At 52.3% G+C, this 6,092-nt stretch overlaps 1 pseudogene; it reads left to right on the top strand.

Annotated features, from left to right (window-relative positions):
* The first annotated feature begins 490 nt into the window (after positions 1 to 490).
* Positions 491 to 6,092, top strand: part of LOC115859700 (glutathione S-transferase Mu 1-like) — a 41,789-nt pseudogene continuing 36,187 nt past the window's right edge.

The following is a 6,092-nucleotide window of genomic DNA, read 5'->3' as shown; positions in this document are numbered from 1 at the left end:
TTCGATATGAGGGACACCACTCTTCGGACTTAACTTGGCAGTCAGAGCCTTCCAGAGCCCGGGGGAACTCGGCAGCCCAGGAGCAAGCCTGAGCGATTCCTGGGAGGGCAGGGGAGGTGGAAGATTCGTGCTCTTGTGATTCAGGCTTGTTCCCCGAGCGCACTGCCAACTCCCCCGATTTACCTGAGATCTGACTGGGGACGGGAACCAGGCTGCCCTCAGCGTCCTGGCGCCCAGAGCTCGGCTCCCGAGTCCCCGCGCCTGGAGGGGGACACGGACTATTTCCACTGCTCTGGGCGCAGATACCGCGCTGAGGACCCCGGGTGCCCCGGGTCGCAGGAGGCCTCGGAGATTGGGTAGTAGTTGGGGGCGGGGCGGAGAGACGCGGTGGGGCGTGGCCTCACTCAGGCCACACCCAGGCTTGATCCAGGCACCCGGATAAACTTCCACAGCGGTTCGGAGAGGGTACCCCGATCCACGAACCCTGACCATGGCAATGATCCGGGGTTACTGGGATATCCGCGGGGTGAGCGGGGGTCCACCAGGGCGGGCAGGGAAATGCTGCGCAGCTGGGGACCGGTTCGCCAGAAACTTCGTTTGTGGGGCTCGCTGCAGCCCAGCCCCTTCCCTCCGCCTCTCCTTCCCTGGTCGGGGAGAGGGTTGGGAGTGTGGGAGGGGACCCGGAGCACAGAAAGTCGCGCGGTTAAACCTCATGTCTGTCCTTTGTCCCGGCTATCTCTCTCAGCTGGCTCACGCCATCCGCCTGCTTCTGGAGGACACAGACTCAAACTAGGAGGAGAAGAAGTACCCGCTGGGGGACGGTAATGGCATCCTTGTCATGTCCTGGCTTCTGCTCAATTCATGCTGATTTGGTACCAAGCAACCCATGTCCTGGCCCCTGTTATTTCTGTCTGCTGCCCTCCAGCAGCTGGAGAGAGGTCTAACCCTTCCCGAACTCTTTGAGTGTCTAGCTGGCCTCCAAGGCCGGCCATGAGAGCCGATGGCCGGGCCCCTGTATCAGCCATTGGCACGGGTTCCTTTTATTGCTTGCACTAACCCTTTGTAAATCATACTCATGTGGGCTCCAGAGCCGTCTAATTATGCTTTCCCCCAAAACTCCATGCGAGATTTAGAGGTTCAGATTCCAGATCCACCTGTTCAGGGGCTCTTGTCTCTGACTCCTTGGTAGGTCCCCCAGGAAGGAGGGTTGGACTCCGGGGCAGTTTGTTTCACTGCATCTTCTTTACCACAGCTCCCAACTATGACAGAAGCCAGTAGCTGAATGAAAAATCCAAGCTGGGCCTGGACTTCCCCAATGTAGGTGCAGGGGCTGGGGTGCTCTGGGGGAAAGTGGACGGTGTCCCTGTCCATCTGCTTACCCAGCTTAGAGGTTTCAGGGTCCGGTGCCTTCTGCTCGGCCTCTCAGCTTCCTGGTTCTCTTCACTGCCTTTCCATAATGCTGTATGTCCCAGCTCATCCCTTCATTTTACAGTATATTATTTAGTGTCTACCATGGGCCAGGCTCTGTGAGTGCCAGGTTTCATCTCTGCCCTTGCTCAAGGGAGTGGGTGCAGGGGAGCCTGGTGGCCCAACCGACCTGGCCTGTTGTTCCTCCAGCTGCCCTACTTAATTGATGGGGCTCACAAGCTCACCCAGAGCAACGCCATCCTTTGCTACATTGCTCGCAAGCACAACATGTGTGAGTGGAGCTGTGGGTGGGGGAGGGGCACAGGTGGCCATGCCCTGGGCTTGTCTGGGGCGGGATCCTGAGGGTGAGTCCCTGTTGTGTGGCCACAGGTGGGGAGACAGAGGAAGAGAAGATTCGCGTGGACGTGTTGGAGAACCAGGTTATGGATGTCCGCTTGTGCATGGCCATGATCTGCTACAGCTCTGACTTTGTGAGTCCCCTCCCACCGGGCCGGACAGGGTTTGAAATGCTGGTCAGGGTCGCGTCTACACTGGTCTTTTGCCTTTGAACTCCTTGGAGCTACTGATCCACCAAGACATTCCCTTGGAAACTCTGACTTAGTTCCCACCAATCTTAGGATAGAGTCCAGACATCCTTGGGTGGAAATTCAGTTCCTAGACAGGGTGTTTTCCTCGTTAGCCCAGCACCTCCTCCTCGGCATCTCAGGCATAAACACATGTGCCCAGCAGGCAGCCTGGGGTCAGACTTTGTTCCTCTCCCTCCTTCCTTTCAGCCTCTCAGATTCTCCTCATCTGTTCAGAGACTGCATCGGCATTCACACCCTTTCTGTCACCCACGCTGGAACTTAGGACTTCTTTCCTGAGTCATTTGAGCGTTGATCTTCCTGAGGTCTGAGGCCTGCGCTCTGCCAGGTCTCACAGCACTGCTGGTCTGACCCACGGCAGGTGCTTGGAGCTGAGTGGTGACAGGTTCAGGCGCGGTGTTGTTTTGCCCTTTGCCTTCCCATCTCCTCTCACAGATGGGAGGTGGTACCTGGTAGGAGTCTAATGAACACAAGTGGGTTAAATCGCAGCCTGGGCACTGACCCAGGTGTACTTGGCAGCTGGGATCAGGCACAGCCCTGGGAGGCCTGGTCTCTGCCCAGGGAGTCTATATCTGAGGGCAGTGACAGCTGTTTTGTGCCTCAGGAGAAACTAAAGCCTGATTACTTGAAGGAGATCCCTAAAACGATGAAGCTCTTCTCAGATTTTCTGGGGAAGAGGCCCCGGTTTGCAGGGGACAAGGTAAGGGGGACGGCTTCGGGGGATGGAGAGCTGTTATTTTTCCCGCGTTCAGAGTTTGGTGCCCATTCACGCTTTGCCTTTCTGCAGCTCACCTACGTGCATTTCCTGGCGTACGACATCCTTGACACGCACCGCACATTTGAGCCCAGGTGTCTGGATGAATTCCCAAACCTGAAAGACTTCACTTCCCGTTTTGAGGTGATTCTCCTGACCCCTCTAGTATTTATATCTCTCTTCTCTTCCCTCTCTTCACTGATGCTTTCCTAGTTGGAACGCAAATGAAGAATAACATTTAATGAGGACTTGGTTTATGCCAGAATCTCTGCTCAGCATCTAACATATATTGTGTCAAATTTAATCTTTGTAACATTCCTCCGTGGTAAAAGAATTATCCTCTTCAGTTTACAGATAAGGAGTTAAGCTGAAAGGATAATTTCTGAAGGTCACAGGGCCAGTACAGGCTGTGCTGGGCTCCCAGTCAGAACATCTGGCTTCTATGGGCAGCAGTCAGTGGCTCTCCTTTTCCTGTATGGAAAAGAAAGCTCAGGTCCTTTACCTGTCTGGTTCACAGCTCTGGAAAGTGTGGAGGAAGCAGAACCTTCAGGAGTTTGCCTGCAGCTGGCATTAGTAGAGTTGAGACACCGTAGGACTGATATCAAGTACTAAAAACACAGACAATATCTTCTCTAGATCTCCAGAGGGGTCTGCACAAGTGAGTCGCCGCCAGTTGTATTGAGATTCTCAGGACTGTAGTTGGTGCTGGGATTTGAGTACATACATAGGTGTCCTTTGGAAGGATTTTATCTCGACACCTCTTATAGTGGGCACTTTCCTTCCCTCATCTTCCTTCCTTCTTCCTGCCAGTTACCCAAGATTCCGATCTCAGAGGCGGGATGGTACATTTATTTTTAGTAACATTCACTGATCTGACCCTCTCCTCTGTATGAGGCACTGTGTCAGGCACAGTGGGGATGAAGAAGCAACACAGTCCTGGCGCCCACCTTCTGGGGCTCAGTGCAGCTGGAGAACTACAGGAACCCCGAGCTGTGTGGTGTGCGTGGAACCACTTGGTGCTGGAGGAGCACAGCCTGACCTCACCTCCCAGCTCATCATCGGTCACCCTCAGTCAACCAGTGGGAGAGCAACAAAGTCTGCTTTATGTCAGATTTGGGAATCTGAAGCTCTAATCCAATAGGTTTTTCAGTACAGTCTGTTCTCTATTCCCACCCCCACTCCCCACCCGGCCCCATCATCAAATCTGCTTTCTTAGCTAGTTCTCATCAGCTCTGGTTCTGCTCCAGGCTTATTGGCCTTGAGAATTTTGCAAGAGCTGGGATGACTTCCCGGCAGGGAGGATGGGGACAGATGTGGGCTGCAGTATGTGGCCTGTTGGGGCCTGAGCTGTTGGGTACAGGCACCCCCAGGATCTTTGAATCCTTGGAACTTATTGGGCACTGTCTGTCTTGGGAAGACTGTGCACAGATACACCTGAGTGTCTCACTGCCTAGTTGGCTGCAGCAGTACTGGGATGTGGTAGGTTGGGGCCCAGTGAGACTGGGCTCAAGTCCCAGGCCAGGCAGGTGGACTCTGTCCTTTAAGTGGAATAATTAGAGTCTGGCTTGGCCTGGCCTGTGCTCCACACCTTCATACTGATCTCGGGTGGCCTCGGCCTGCAGCGGCTTGAAGCAGGATTTTGGTTCCCAGCCAGAGACTGAGGTCGGGTCGCAGCGGTGAGAGCACCAAATCCTAGCCACTAGAACAGTGGTCAGTGACAAGGCCCTGGCCTTTGGCTTTGCAGAAAAGAATTCCCACGAAGATGGAAAGTAGTGAAACAAGCAAAGTGTTTATTAGGAGAAAAATAAGAGTACTGTACGTGTGGATAGACACCCGGGTGGGCTCAGAGAGAGAGTCGCGGCCTTGTGGTAGTTTGAATCACTTTTATGGCGCATTTCTTCCAGGTTTCCTTTGACCAGTCATCTTGCTTTGCCTGATTCTGAGTCTGTATTTGATGTATCTTAGGGTCCTCCCCTATGTGCTTGCACATCTCTTAGCCAAGATGGATTCTAGCAAAGAGGCCTATGGGTAGTTGACATCACTTACTATGAGTTGGCACTCCCTCGCTTTTTGACCTCCAAGGAGCCTTTTTGCGCATCTGTAGTCAGGGAGGTCTCCTTGACTTCGAGAATGAGGAATATGTGGTCTTTTATCTCTTATCTGGGCAGGGCCCAGCCTCCCCCATCATCCTGCTTTTATGGAGTTTCTGCTATTACGGAGTTTTTGTCCACAGGGGACAAACTTCAGCTGTTTGGCCTGGGGCCCATCTATCTCCTGCCTCAAATCCCCCCCTGAGAGACATGAACCCCAAGAAATCTTTATTGGGAGGACGAAAGGCAAAGGTCTGTCTTCTGTAGCTTCTTCAGGCTGTCAAGAGGCTCACAGACCCTACCTAGTTGGGGTCACAGAGCTCTCGCCCTGACTCATTAAGCGACCCGGGGTGACATCTGCTGTTATTCCAGCAGGATCTGTTCCAAGAAGTGTCTGGAATCTCTGCATCACCGTCATCTTGTCTGGGAAACCGTTGTGTCCTTAGAAAGAACAAGCTAGGCTTCTTAATTTTAAGTAGATTTTTATTTATTTATCTTTGGCTGTGTTGGGTCTTTGTTGCTGCTCATGGGCTTTCTCTAGTTGCGGTGAGCAGGGGCTACTCTTCGTTGCGGTGTGCAGGCTTCTCATTGCAGTGGCTTCTCTTGTTGTGGAGCACGGGCTCTAGGCACACGGGCTTCAGTAGTTGTTGCACGCAGGCTCAGTAGTTGTGGCGCATGAGGTTAGTTGCTTCATGGCATGTGGGATCTTCCTGGACCAGGAATTGAACCTGTGTCCCCTACATTGGCAGGTGGATTCTTTTTTTTTTTTAACATCTTTATTGGAGTATAATTGCTGTACAATGGTTGTTAGTTTCTGCTTTATAACAAAGTGAATCAGTTATATATATATATAAAAATATATATACGTATATGTCCCCATATCTCTTCCCTCTTGCGTCTCCCTCCCTCCCACCCTCCCTATGCCACCCCTCTAGGTGGTCACCAAGCACCAAGCTGATCTCCCTGTGCTATGCGGCTGCTTCCCACTAGCTATCTATTTTACGTTTGGTAGTGTATATATGTCCATGCCACTCTCTCACTTCGTCCCAGCTTACCCTTCTCCCTCCCCATATCCTCAAGTCCATTCTCTAGTAGGTCTGAATCTTTACTCCCATCTTGCCCCTAGGTTCTTCATGACCTTTTTTTTTTTTTTTTTAGATTCCATATATATGTGTTAGCATACAGTAGTCGTTTTTCTCTTTCTGACTTACCTCACTCTGTACAACAGACCCTAGG

This window comes from Globicephala melas, chromosome 1 (assembly GCF_963455315.2).
Source record: "Globicephala melas chromosome 1, mGloMel1.2, whole genome shotgun sequence".
NCBI lineage: Eukaryota > Metazoa > Chordata > Mammalia > Artiodactyla > Delphinidae > Globicephala > Globicephala melas.
This window is presented reverse-complemented; position numbering and strand designations above follow the sequence as displayed.